This window comes from Rhinolophus sinicus, chromosome 17, assembly GCF_057876585.1.
Source record: "Rhinolophus sinicus isolate RSI-liver-muscle chromosome 17, RSI-T2T, whole genome shotgun sequence".
NCBI lineage: Eukaryota > Metazoa > Chordata > Mammalia > Chiroptera > Rhinolophidae > Rhinolophus > Rhinolophus sinicus.
In genome coordinates this window covers 207,185,344-207,199,214 of record NC_142517.1, presented here as the reverse complement: position 1 = coordinate 207,199,214, position 13,871 = coordinate 207,185,344, and the positions used below count along the sequence as shown (strand labels likewise).

At 48.1% G+C, this 13,871-nt stretch overlaps 1 protein-coding gene across 4 annotated transcripts in view; it reads right to left on the bottom strand.

Annotated features, from left to right (window-relative positions):
* The window catches only part of DIS3L2 (DIS3 like 3'-5' exoribonuclease 2), a 299,279-nt gene that overhangs the window by 38,972 nt on the left and 246,436 nt on the right, over positions 1-13,871 (bottom strand). The window lies entirely within an intron of this gene.

Below are 13,871 nucleotides of genomic sequence, written 5' to 3'. Positions count from 1 at the left end.
CCCTGCCTCCAGCTGACGTGTGGTGGAGAACCTGGGCCTGCCACCTCTGGGAAAAGCCCATGCCTCATGGGAACACTGTTACCAGGACTCTCCTTATTCCTTCAGCATGCAACCAATTATTTACTAAGCACCTGCTTTGTGCTCGACGCTGAGCTAGCTGATGGGGAAAGAACAGTGAACGGCAGAAGAGAGGGGACTCCTTCGTGGACCTTCCAGTCTAGTTCAGGAGCTGGAGCTCACTCACACGATCACAATAATGAATGAATATGTATAAAACTTCAAATTAAAACAGGTTCTCTGAAGCAGGAAACAAATCTCCCATGTTTCTATTGAAGTAAATAACTGGACCTAGAGCGGGGAGGGAGGATAGGGAACGCAGGAGGAGACTTGGTACGGAGGCCCTGGGGCAGGAGTTCCAGGAACCGAGGGAGGGCTGGTAAGCCGGAACTCGCTCTACAGGGGACGCGGTGGGCAGTGACGCGCAGAGGAAGGCCAGGGCAGACCACGCGGTACCTTCTTGGCGACATTAGGACTTTGGCCTTTACCTTAATAGCAAAAGAAAGTCTGACATGTTTTAAGGAAGGGGTGGATAACATGATCAAAGTTATGTTCTAACAAGATCCCTCTGGCTACTGTATAGAGACCAGGCTGTGGGGAGAGAGTGGAAGCAGGAGGCCTCCAGGAGGCTAGTGGGAAGGGCAGGTGAGCGGCGATGGGGGCTGGGAGGGCGGGCGAGATGGAGAGAAATGAACAATTTGAGATCTATCTTCAAAGTAAACTTTTAGAAGTAGAATCGACAGGATATACTGATGGATCTGATGTTGGGGGGTGGTGAGGACAGAAATCAAGAAACCAAGGATTTTTGATTTCATTAACCAGGGAGGTGGTTGTCCCACTGTTGAGTGGGAAGACTGAACTTGGATACTGGCAGGGAGTCAGAAGTTTGACTTTGGACATATTAACTGGGAGGCACTCATTAGCTTTCTCTGATTCGGGGAGATTGGGAACACGATCTCCCCAATCAGAGAGATTTCTTTGCGGCTTCCGGAGAGGACTCCGCAGGTGAATGCAGAGCGCCAGGTGTGTCGCTGGGAAGCTGAGTTCAGAGAGGTTCTGTGTGTCCAGCTACAGCGCAGTCAGCTGTGGCAGCCGTAACATTTCCAGATGCAGAGCCAATTATTAGACTTACAAAGTCACACCGGATTTTTTATATCACCAGGGAAATTTTAACGAAAATTAAGTGCACATTAGGAGGATACACTATTGTAACTTTTTTTTTTTTTTTAAATTGCAAGGCTGTTAACATAGCTAATGATCTGCATCATTAGATGCTGGACATTCTTCTCTTTCTTAGAGGGAAATGAGCTTGTGTAGGGATGGTGTGTCCTTTTACTGACCCCGAGGAAAATACAGAAACAGAAACAAGCCCTCTTTACCATCCTGAAGCCAGGAACTTGAAGTCAAAGGTGTGTTTTCCCTACAGAGCACTGTTTGGCTCTTCCCTACCCACTTTCAGTAAAACAGAAAATAATTATTTTTTTAAAAATCTATTAATTATAACCCTTTTCTCTCTATCTCCCTCTTTGTAGCTGCGGTCAGACCTATGTTCATCTAGTCTGTTTCAGAGACTGTACTGCGTAGAAATTTTTAAATCCTTTGACTTAGTGATTCAAGTTATGAATTTAGGGCTTAGAGAAATTCTTATAAATGTAGGAGGAAAAGATTTTTTTTTTTTTTTTTCAAAATTGTTCACCTCAGTGTTATTTACTGGAAAGACTCTAAAAATGCAGCAATAGCAGAATGGTTAAATAAACTATACCACAGTCTGCAGAACAGTCTGCAGCTGTTACACTGTTCATAAAGAATTATTAACCTGGGGAAATACCTGGGCTAGATGAAAAAAGCAGGATACACACTTGATTATATACAAGAAAACTATGTAAATAAGAACAGAGACTGCATGAAGAAAGACTGGAAGGAACGATATCAAAATGGCAACAGAGATTGCTTGACTTTCTTTACATTTTCCAAATTCTTCATGATACGTGTGGTGAGATACAAGCTGTAGTCCTTGGTCATGAGGGAATTATGGGAAATTTAATTCCAGGGGGATTCTCAAGGTCTATGTATATCCTAATTCAACAATAAGGAAGTGAGGAGAGCTGGTGATGGGGACGGGGAGAGAGGGAATGGAGACAAAAGGCCCTCATGTTTACTGAATACAGAACTCACGTTTATTGAATGCTTACCAAGTAAAGACTTTCCTTTAGCCTGGACCACAACTATTTGAATTAGGTATTACTATTTCCTTGTTACAGGTGAGGAACTTGATGCTGAGAAAGGACAAGTAATTTGTCCAAACCACAGTTAGAATCAGAACTTCAACCAACAGCCATGTTCTTTTCGCCTTTACCAGAATTATAGGACTTGGTGATGGTCTGGATATAAAGTCTACACAAGAAGAAGTCAAAGATAATGTTGAAGGTTCTCTGCCTCGGGCAGTGGGGTAGATGGTGCTGCTAATCAGTCCCGAGGAGGACAGCAGGTTTGAGAGAAGAGCTGGAGCTTAGTGTGCGAGTGCTGGTCTTACGGTACCTGAGAGGCACCTTAGCGGAGACGAGCGGCAGGCAGCTATGCTGTATAAATAATTCTGAAGTTTATATGCAAGACTGTAATCTGGCGGGAACACATTTGGGAAACTTTGCAGGGTAAGTAAGGTGGCAACTGAAGCCATTGGAGTGGATGAGATTGTCCTGAGAGTGTGTGTAGAGTAAAAATGGGGTCTTGGATAGAATCCAGAGAAACGGCTATATTTAAGAGCTAGACAATGCAGACTGAAAAGGAGTGGCCATGGAGTTTTCAGTTATGATGTTTCAGGAGCCCAGGGGAGAATGTGTTTTACGAGGGAACAGTCAGCAGCATTAAATCCTTCCAAGAGTTCAAGTAAGAGAGGGACAAGCATCCCAAAAAAGAATCCACTGGACTTAGCAACAAAGACTGTCGGGAGAGCGGTAGGAGCAGCGATCAGGTATGATGGGTTGAGGATGAGGAGAAGGTGAGGAAAGGGGGATCGTGAGTGCACACAACTCTTTTAGCAAATTAGACAGTGGTGAGGAAGAGCCCAGATGAATGGAAAGGAATGCGGTAGGATAATAGGCCGTGGGGTTGAAGGAGAGTGCACTGTAAGATGACAGAGACTTGTGTAAGTGCGGATCTGAAGGAAGCACCATAGAGAGAGGGGTCGAAACATACAGGAGAGATGGAGATAACTGATGAACCAAGGTATCTGAGGTGACAGGAGGGATTAAAATCCAACACACAAGTGGAGGACCCTTTCTCTGCTGGAGGAGTCGGGAGGGCTGGGCAGGGATGCAGACATATCTGTGGATTTGGCGGAGGGGGATGAGGGGTGATGGTGGTTTGGAATGTTCCAGTCTGATTTTTGTTCTTTTCTGAGAATTAGGAGGTCAAATTATCTGCAAGGAATGGAGGGTTTGGTAAGGGAAGGAATGGAAGCTGGAGAAAAGTGGTGAAGGTTTGAATTTGCTTCTTTGGAGAACAGGAATAAGAGTTGACCAGGGCAGAGCACGAGGGCTGCCAAAGAGCATTAAGGGTCAGCTGAGGCCACAGCATCTGAAGTTAGTGTAGCACCATCTGCCCGGTTGTTTTTTTCTAGCAACCTAGACACGGGCATTAAAAAAAAAAAAAGCATTTGCCAGGAAGGTGTGAGGGACGAATAAGGCTTGAGGGAGCAAGAGAGCGGAGACATGACATTGGCACCAGATGGAGTAGAAACTCTAAGGGGGAACAGGCAGGAAATAAAAACGAAAGGGGCTGCCTGACGAAAACAGAAGGGTCTGGGCAACAGATGTCTTGTATAGAGCAAATATTTATTGAGCATGTCCTCTGTCTAAACATCTCTCCGGTGTGACTTTATTTAATCTTCCCCAAAGCCCTGTGAGGTCAGTTCCTATCCCTATGTTACAGAGGTGTTCAAGTATTTGGCCCAAATGAGCGAATATGGGGTGGCCGGTTAACTCAGTCGGTTAGAATGCGGGCCTCTCAACAACAAGGTTGTCGGTTCGATCCCCACATGGGCCACTGTGAGCTGTGCCCTCCACAACTAGATGGAAACAACTACTTGACTTGGAGCTGATGGGTCCTGGAAAAACACTTAAATAAAGTTTAAAAAAAATCCAAATGAGCGAATAAGTGGCAGAACTGAAGTGTGGTCCATGTCGCTAACCGCTGGGCTACGCTAGCTTCCGAGAGGTCAAGGAAAGGAGTGGGAGTCACTGGGTGAGGGAGTGGAAGGGACTGGAGGCTGTGGTCAGAATAGGCTGTGTTTGACCTTGGAGATGGGACAATCACAAGATCCAAGGAGAAATCGAGGAAGGAAGAGTTGGAGGTGGGATGAGGGGATCCTGAGAGGTTTGAAATTCACCCAGGACGAAGACATGCTCTTTCCCACAAAGTGCGCCCCCACCGGTGTGTAGGTGTGTGTGGGTTTGTGTGTGTAGGTGCCTACTCTGTGCACGTTTCAAAACCTGAAAGGACGCGTCCCGCTGGTCCATGCAGCAGACACCGATGCTCACCCAGCAGTCATCTCCTCCTTCTTAATGACACCTACCTAGTTTCTTTCAGCTATTCACCTTCTCCCCCCAGTCCAGGGGCTCCAGGACCAAGCAGAACCAATCCCCAGGACTGGGCCTGACAGTTCTAAGGAAATCTTTCAATAGTAGATAGGAATTCAAGCCAACAGTGCACGCCATTTCCTGGCCCCAACAACTGGTTCAGGAAACGTCATGTGACCCAGCGGAGGCCAATGAGAAGTAAGGGGATGCTTGCTGGGTGCTTCAGGGCACGAGGGCCAGAACAGCTGCAAATGGCTCGCTCCCAGCCTGAGAACGAAGCTAACTCGCAGAGGAAGCAGACTGCAACCTGCAAAGAGCAGTCAGGGCCTTCACCAAGTTGTGCCTGGCCTCTGCCAGCCTTCTTTTGTAAGGGCACATCATTGCTCCAGGACAGCGGCACACAGTACATCCACCCAGTCCCTGGGCTCTGCTCTCTCTAATCCACTCCCCACAACCAGCTGAGTTACCTTTCTAAAACACAAGCCTGATGACACTTCCTTCTTTAAGTTCCTGGGATGGCTTCCTGCTGTCCGTGAGATATAAAAATGAATTAAACACAGCCTGGGCTCTCCGGGGGTTGGACTGCAGTAGGGGGCTGGGTGAGCTAGGCGTGCCAAGCAGGAAGACCTCAGGGTAGACGGCAGGAGAAACGTGTGTGCCGGGCAGGGAGGGGGTCTGGCCCTCCTGCTGCTGCAAAGCTCAGTGCACTCCCTGCACTCCCGCGCACAGCATGAGCCTCCACCTGCCACACACTTTCACACTCTGCCCTTCCTCATGCTGAGATGGCTTCCAGGAGGTTTGAATTTGCAAACCTGTGGGTCCCAGCAAGATCCCCCACATCCTTTGAGCTTCTGTAAAAGGGGGTCTTCCATTACTCACTCCTTTGGAAAGTGGAGGCAGGGCCTCTGCCCGGTGAGTCCAAGGGCTCAGGGTGGGGAGATTCACCAGGTACCCTGGGTACTTAGTGGCCTCATCACCGTCCCCAGCAGGTGCCCCATGCGTGTTGGCAAGCTGAACTGCACAACAGAAACTTAGAACATTTTGTGAACCTGTTAACAACTAAATGCCCAGTCATTTAGCTTCCAGGCACAGAATCATGACCCCGCAGGCTTCTGTGCCCCTCGGCACATGCTGACCTGGCTGATAGATCTGGAGTCATTCAGTGTCACTGGAGTTTGTTATTCCTGCTCTCACTTCAGTAACATTGCTCCACGTCTGCCCCCACTCGGTCACTGTGCCACCAGACGATAAGCAGTGACTCAGTCCTCTCGGAGCCCGGATGCTCCCATCTCCCCAGTGCTTTGAAGAGGCACAGTCTTTCACTCAACAGTATTACTGAACATGTCCAATGAGCCAGGCACGGCCTATAGGCTGCCATGTGCCAGCGCTGGCTCTGACCAAGGCCTGCAGAGGCTCAGCTTCGAAAGTCAGCCTGCAAGAATGACAGCCACTCTGAGACTTCGTGGGGCCCACCAATCCCTTTCCAGAGGCAGCTGCCACGTCACGCAGAAGAGCCTGCCCCAGTCAACCAGTCAGACTCTGGTACTGGGTGAGAAGGGAGGCAGGGAAGGGCCCCGAGGCAGTAATGAGGTGGCTCTGTCGGCCTCCACCAGCTGAGGAAGGAGGCCTTCCGGTAGCTCTAGTTAGAGGCCAGGCTTTCGTCTGGACAAAGGACCGAAATGGAGGAGACTTCCACTTGCAGAGGCTCATGCTAGATCACAGAGGAGGGCAGGCTCAGGCAGCTAGAGTGTGAGACGCCTGGGACCCCTTCGGACCCAGCTTTCCTGCTACGGGGTGGCCCCAGGGAAGCTGGCAGGTGGGTAAGCTGAAGCAGCTGGGGTGGGAGCCTCAGGAAAGAGCCCTTCCCCATGCGCCATGGGAACGCGGGGGACAGGCCCCGTTGTTGGGACTGTTGGGACTGCAAGGGGTCTGCCTTCAGCCCCTCTGGGCTCTGGGGAAGGGAGACCAGGGACTCAAGAGAGGCAGCAGGCCATCCTCCCAGCAGGTGGCAACAGGTGAGCAACAAGAATGCCGGATTCAGCACTCAGTCAGGCAGGCTTCCTCGGGGTGGTCAGACATTGCTGTGGAGGACCCCTCAGGTGAACCTCAGTGCAAGAATGAGTGTCCCAGGCTCAGCAGGACAGGGGTGCAGGGAGTCATTTAATGTAACTACCAAAGGAAGTGTGACCTTACTTTATATGCCAACTCAGTGAAGCCAATGGGGCAGGGCCTCTGCCCAGTGAGATTCCGTTCGGGAGACAAACCAAAGAAGGGTGATGGTGCCAAACACAACAAAAGAACAAGACAAACGAATGAGAAACAAAAACTCATAGACACAGACAATAGTTTAGTGGTTGCCAGAGGGTAAGGGGGGTGGCGGGTGGGGGGTGGGAGATGAGGGTAAAGGGGATCAAATATATGGTGACGGAAGGAGAACTGACTCTGGGTGGTGAACACACAATGGGATTTATAGATGATGTAATACAGAATTGTACACCTGAAATCTGTGTAACTTTACTAACAATTGTCACCCCAATAAACGTTAAAAAAAAAAAGAAAAAAAGGAGGGTGATGGGATGGGACAGGAAAGAGTGGTGAGGTGATGAGCCAGATGGCACCCTGGGCGAGTGAGCAAATACCAGTTTCTCAATCTGTTCAGGTGCATAGTTGGCTTTCCTGAACAACCATATTCTTGGAGAATATTATCCATGGGCCACTTGGCACTAAATTCCAACAGCTAATGAAGATACCAGCTCACAGCTTCTGGTGCTTTTGAAAACGTCTGGCCTGACCTCGGATGGGCAAGACATGCGTTAAGAAGTTTAGGAGTTGCCTGTCTTGTCCACAACGGCTCCAAGATGACCTCTGATGGGCAACCAGGTGTCTCTCTGACCATGGCCTGGATGGCACTTGCAGGCTGATCCCCGATCAAGCAGGGGTGACCTCGGAGCCCAGCTCTGAGCTCCCCACAGGGGTGTACTGAGAGGTGGCCGGGGAAAACAGAGTGCTGGTTCTGCGGCCAGGCTTGCTCGAGTTCAAACCAACATGGGTTCTCCAGGAGGCCTGTGAGCTTGCTTCAATCTGCTAGCTATTAGGACCAAGGTTCAAATGCAGGTCAAGGACCAGCCCGGGAAGCCTCCAGCCGCTCGCTCCACGGCTGACTCTTCCCCTCCGAGTCCACTGGGCTTGCAGGGTGTCCAAGTCTTTCTTAAGCTGAAAATGGCAAGTCCCATCATAGTTCAATCATCTCAGGTATGCCATTTATGGCACTTAAAAAGAACAGAACAGTTACTTCTACCTGAGCCTGGTTTTGTAATTGAAAAATCTCATTAGAAGGAAATCTTCACATTCTCGGAGGTGATCTTTAGTTTTTCTTCTTTAGTTTTCCTTGTTTGGTTTGGATTTCCTGAGCATTATTTCTTTTTTTCCATCTCCTCTTTGCTTTCTTTTATAAGACAAAGGTGCTGTGGACTTGGCTTTCACTGGTTCACAACGATTCTATGGCAACGTATTAGGTTTCTTTCTCCTAAGTCCACTGAAGTCTTTTTGGACTTGGAGAGAGCTTTTTAAGAAAGAACTTGCTCATTCAGCAGGATTTTCCTCCCCACCCCAAGCTCTGGTTCTGACCTGGAAAAAATAAGAGTGAGAAAGAGCAAGAGAATCCTGCCGTCCTGACGCTCAACTTCACAAACCACAAAAAAGAAGCTTGCTCCAGTAACGTAATCACAGAGATTTCTGGCACCTTGGTCTCTCAAGAAAAATACATCCATCTGCTGGCACAGGGACCCATCAAACTAAATCCTGTTCAGCATGGAGTTCCCGATTCATTAGTGTTGGAAAGTCTATAGTTAGGCTGGCCGCTCCCACTGGATGACGCCTCCCTGCAGCGCCGTCTGTAAACCCCACAGCTGTGTTTTCACTTAAGGCCACTTCTCCTGACTCCACTGCACCTTGTTCCAGAGGCTCGTTCTATTCTCAGTAAAGTTCAAAATGACAGGACAAGGATTCTTCAACGCTGAGGCTTTACTTGCTCAGAAGAAAAACCACCTGTGATAGAGTAATAGTCAACCAACCCCTAGAGAAGGCTGTTTGGTCAGGAGGAGCCCCAGAGGCCAAGCTTGTGGGTTCACTCTGAGTTGGCCCCAGTCAACAAGCCAGTCCCAGGAAAGAAGCCTCGTTTCTCCTGCCCGCCCGGCAAGCTGCTTCCCCTTCTGAGGGATATTTCATGACTCCCCAGAAAGGCCAGGGCAGTCAAGCCCCAGGCCACCTCTGCCTCATTACCGTCTGCGACCAGCCCTGAAGCGCTCACTCCCCACCTGGGGCCTGCTTTAGTGGAACGGGAGTTCTCTTGCCCCCGCTTTCCTGATCAGGCCTTACCTGGTCACTGGGCCATGCTGCCGATCCTCAAATTTCTGGGCGATATGACAACAGTGATGGCAAAGCATGGTGAGCAGGTCTGCATGTGTCACGTGCAGTCAGAGGCAGGGACATGCAGCCATTCTGCTCCTCCTACTCCTCGCTGAAGCTTTTCTGACGATTTCATGACCAAAGAGGGTGACAGTATGGGGACATTACCAGATGAGACCCGTCTCTGTTCAGAGCTCTGGGGCTCAGGCCAACCACATTCAGGAACGGGAGTGACTCAAAGCTGCTCCCACAGGAAAGTGCCAGTGGTGACGGGGGGGGGGGGGGGGGGGGGACACCTGCATGGGTCCACTCCAGGGAGGCACTTGTGCCTCTGGGACAAATGTCCTCTGGGTCCCTTTGCATTCAGAAGATATGAGTTCTGCCACCTGCTTTCTAAAGCTTGAGGTCCTGCCCCACACAGTGGAGAGTATGCCCACTGTGGACCTCACAGAGCCTCGCACTTCCGTCTGCAGCAGAGGGAAGGGAAACGCGTCAGAGGGCCTAAGTGAGAGGCCATCTGCTCCCTCAGGCAGCCAGTCTGAGCTTATCCTTGAGTTAAATCAGTATGTGCACAACATACATTTGTCATAAATGTAAAATCTGTCCACTATAACATTTAATGCCCCCAATATCAAGTCTTATATGAGAAACTGCTTTAAGGGCTAGGAAAATTATCACTCAAATATCAGTGAGGTTTGTTATAAGAAATAATCTTATGAAATCTCTCCCTTCCCCCCACAGCAGGACTTCTAAGCTTTTCTGCTACTGAAATCAGAAGGTATGACTCCCCTTCCCCGTCTCAGGAACTACTCTCACCCTCACGTCTGTCTCCTTTCCTTGATTCTGATTGTCTTTCTATTGTACTCATTTCACGGTTTATTTCCTTTGTTGTAAGTCTTCTCAAATTCTTTTTGCATATAGATGAGGGTATACATAAATAAAATAAGGTTCTTCAAAATGTAAGCCGAGCATATGTAAAACTGAGATCCAAGCAGGGTGAAATACAACTCAACTAAACAACGCTCAGGATGGTAGGCATTCAGTTCACGGAAGAAAGAAAACGGGATGTTCTCGTACAATCCTCAGAGCCAGTGATCAAGCTGGCTGCATTCTTGAAAAAACAGGAGAGAACAGAATGGTCTTCCAGGGAATTGGCCTCAGTTTCCAGGGACTTGAGGAGCTGGGAGTTATGTAACTCAAGCAGGGAGCCAGCAGCTCTGGGCTCGTCTCTGTTCTCTGCGAGACTCTGGGGTGCTGGTGGGGTTCTGATGGCCTTAGCCTTTCCACCTGTAAAATGGAAGCGAGTTCCTCTGTGGTCATCCCTGTGGTTTGTTTTATGGACGAGTGGGAGACACTCTCTAGGTTTACTGGCAGAAAGCACCCGTCCCATATCCCTGCTGTATCTGTGAAAAGAGAAGCTCTGAGGATTTCCGAAGGACCAGTGCTCACATCTTTAGATGTTTCGATGAGAAAGAGTGGCAGTTAAGAATTCTCCTGCGTAAGGCTGTCTTATGCAGCCAAGAGCAACTGTCAAAGTTCATGACGTGATTCCATGCTCATTCGGCTTCCTTCCCTCCAGACAAGGCCAGATGCCTGGACAACATTCTAAGGTCCGGTCTGGTCTGGCGGCCAATGTGCCTTTGTCCCTCAGTCCTGAGACCTGGCTTCAACCTGCAGCCAATGCCGTAGGAGTGTCTCCTGGCAGAAGAATAGCTGTCCTCCACCATCCAGTTACAAAATACCTGTTGATCTGATAGCACTTACTGGATTGCTCAGAACAATCTGGAAGGGACACCCATACCTCATCCAAAATAGCCTTCCTTCTCTCCTTCCAGAGAAAAAGGCAAAACATAAAATTTTATAAATTCAGTATCGACCTATACATGTTTTGTTTTTTTTACAAAGGATTAAAATTTATATTATTTTAATGATTTGTGTCCTCCCAAATTAAGCCTTGTTGAAAATGCAAAGTGTTGACTACTGAAATGGAAAATCGCACGACTGTAGCTTCTGACATTAAGGATTTAGACACGTGCCACACCAAGCTGTTACGGTTCCTCCTCCTCCGCATTTGTTACCCCCCCCCCCATTATGTGTATTTGTTTAGATCCTACGTGACTTTAGGAAACATACTTGCGCTTTATAGACAACACGAGGAGGAGGGGCTAAATAGCCTTTTCCTTTTGTAGAACAACATATCGATCTAATAGGTACCATTCTAATTATGGTAAAAACCAAACAACATATGGGTGTTGTAAATTTTAAATAAAGTACAGCTAAGTTGAAATGCAAACACCAAAAAATATTTAAAGAGGTCAGTAGACAGTATTAGGAAGTGCCAGGATCCAGTCATAAGGAAAATGAACAGACTTTCTGTTTGCCTTGCTAACCAAAAAGTCAGCTTTGGTAAACAGACTGTCGGATGATCTCACATAGTTGAAAATCATTTAAGAAACTGAAATAATGTCAAATGTTAAAAAAATAAGTTTCACAACAATCTTAGGGGAACATTTTCATTAAGCAGAAAATTGTTTTCCCTTCATCCTTTGCAGACTCTCTCTAGGGGTTTTGGGCTGGAATTCAGGGGACAGTCAGAGGCTCTCCTACTTTGCAGGGACCCTGGCGATTCGTCTGGTCTAACTTTTTGCCCACTTTGCACACATTATCTTTCCACCATTCCTAAGAACTCACACTTTTGCTGTGACCTCCTGCTTGGGCCACAGGCCTTATAACCTCAGGAAGGAAGTGCAAACAGATGTCCCTATAAAAAACCAACGCTGGGAGAAGTACAGGTCCAGCTTCTTTGGCTGCTTAGTTGTGAATCCTGACTTTACTTCCTACTAGCTGTGTAACCCTAGGCAAGTTACCTCAGTTTCCTCCTCCGTAAAATGGGGACAATAGTAGTACCTACTTCACATGATTGTGAAAATGAAATGAGGAAAAACATATCAGAACAATACCTGGCTATGGCAAACACTCTATAAATGGTCCTGATGTAATAAGGCCCTGGTTTATGTCTTACTATAATGAGTTGAGATCAAAATTGAAAAGATGACACACTGGAACAAGCTGATTAGGACGCAACAGTTTTAAATGTGATCTTTCTAACACCTGAGATATTTCCATAATCATAGATTTCCATTTAACTGGAGCAGTACTTGGGAAGCCACTTCTCTGTGTGCAGGACTATGGTGGCAGGAGGACACGGGGCTTCGAAGCGTCACCTGTCTGCTCGGCAGCCCCACCAACACTCACACTGCTCTCAGTGTCCGTGCTGAGACGGGGTCTTCTATCGCAGGGCAGCCTTCTCTGGTGACAAGGTCCCGAGGCACAGGCAGGGAGGCCGGTGTGCCCTAGATGAGGCCAGTACTCAGAAGAAGAGCTTCAAAGGCCGTGCCAGGTTGGCAGATGTGCCTCCACATGGAGGCTGCCCAGTCCCTCTGCACTGGCAACAACTTGTCTGTTCATCTCCACTTGGGAAAGGAAGAGGCCGCAACGACCTGCTAGAGCAAGGCAGAGGGCTGGCTTCTGACAGTCTGGATACAAACCAACTGCTTCTATCGTGGTCTGATTCTTCTCATTTATTCTCACGCTGGAACATGTCTCTGGCTGTATATTTGTGTGACTATCATACCATCCCAGCTAGATTATAAACTCCAATAAAAAATCCTAATTGAGTCCTCTTGTGATCCCCACCAAGCTTTTATGAAATAAAGGATCTCTAGGTGATGCAGAACCCTGCACTAAGCAATAGGAACACCAGCTTCCATACTCAACCAGTTTTCATGTGTACAGGTACTACTTCTCCTGTTTTAAGGGAGAGGACACTGAGGCCCAGAGAAGCTTAGCAACTTGCCTACCCAAGGTCAGGCAATAGATAAATCAATACTTGGCAGACCCAGAAATGGAACCCAAACCTGTCTAAGTAAAGTCTGTACATTTCCCACTGGGCCACACCTGCAATTTCTTCTCCCATAAACAGAAGGCTCCAACATTTACTTCTCTCATCTAGATTCTAACAGACGAAAGTCAGCAAATGGCATTGAATGTCAGCCTGCCAAGCCTCGCTGGCAAGGGCATTGCTGCACAAGGTGGGACTCCTTTTGCCCACTGGAGCGGCTGAGCAGACTGGCCTGCTCAGTTTCTGGTGGAGAAGCTGGACACCTGGGTGGGCCTGTGGGATTCAGTGTCCTGCTTGGAGATTGGAGCTGCCAGGTAGGGTTTCCAGGAGGGAATTCCCGCCTGCCCTCAGGAATTTTTTTTGCTTTCCCGTTACCAAATCCCAAGAAAAGTTGGTGGGGAAATCGGGAAAATGGGCTCCCAGGTGGTTGATAGTATCAGCCGTCACTTTGTGGAAATGATTCATCGTGGAAAACAGAAAACAGTTTATATTTCGGGATTCGGGAACGGGAAAGCGAAAAAAATTCCTGAGAACAGGCGGGAATTCCCACCTGGAAACCCTAGTGCCAGGTAAACCCACTCAAGTGACAGCAAGGGAGAAAGATGGGCTGGCTCTGCTTTTCCAGTTCAACGAAAATGCCTTCGGGTTGGCATGGCTTAGTCACACAGCTAGTTAGTAATAAGACCAGAACCAGAGGCCAGGGCTTCTTCCTCTCAGGGCTTGCAAAAGGCTAAAAGAAGAAACACCAGTCAGCTAGTCAAAATACTGGATGGCAAGAATGAAATAAAAAATTTAAAAAGCAGCAACAACAAAAACTAAGATTAATTTATCCTATGGAAAAATGGGTGGGGAGTTCCTATGGCCAATTTCTATTACTTGAGTCACGGATTCCATCCAGGACTTCATCTGTAAAAGGAAAGCCTCAGAAG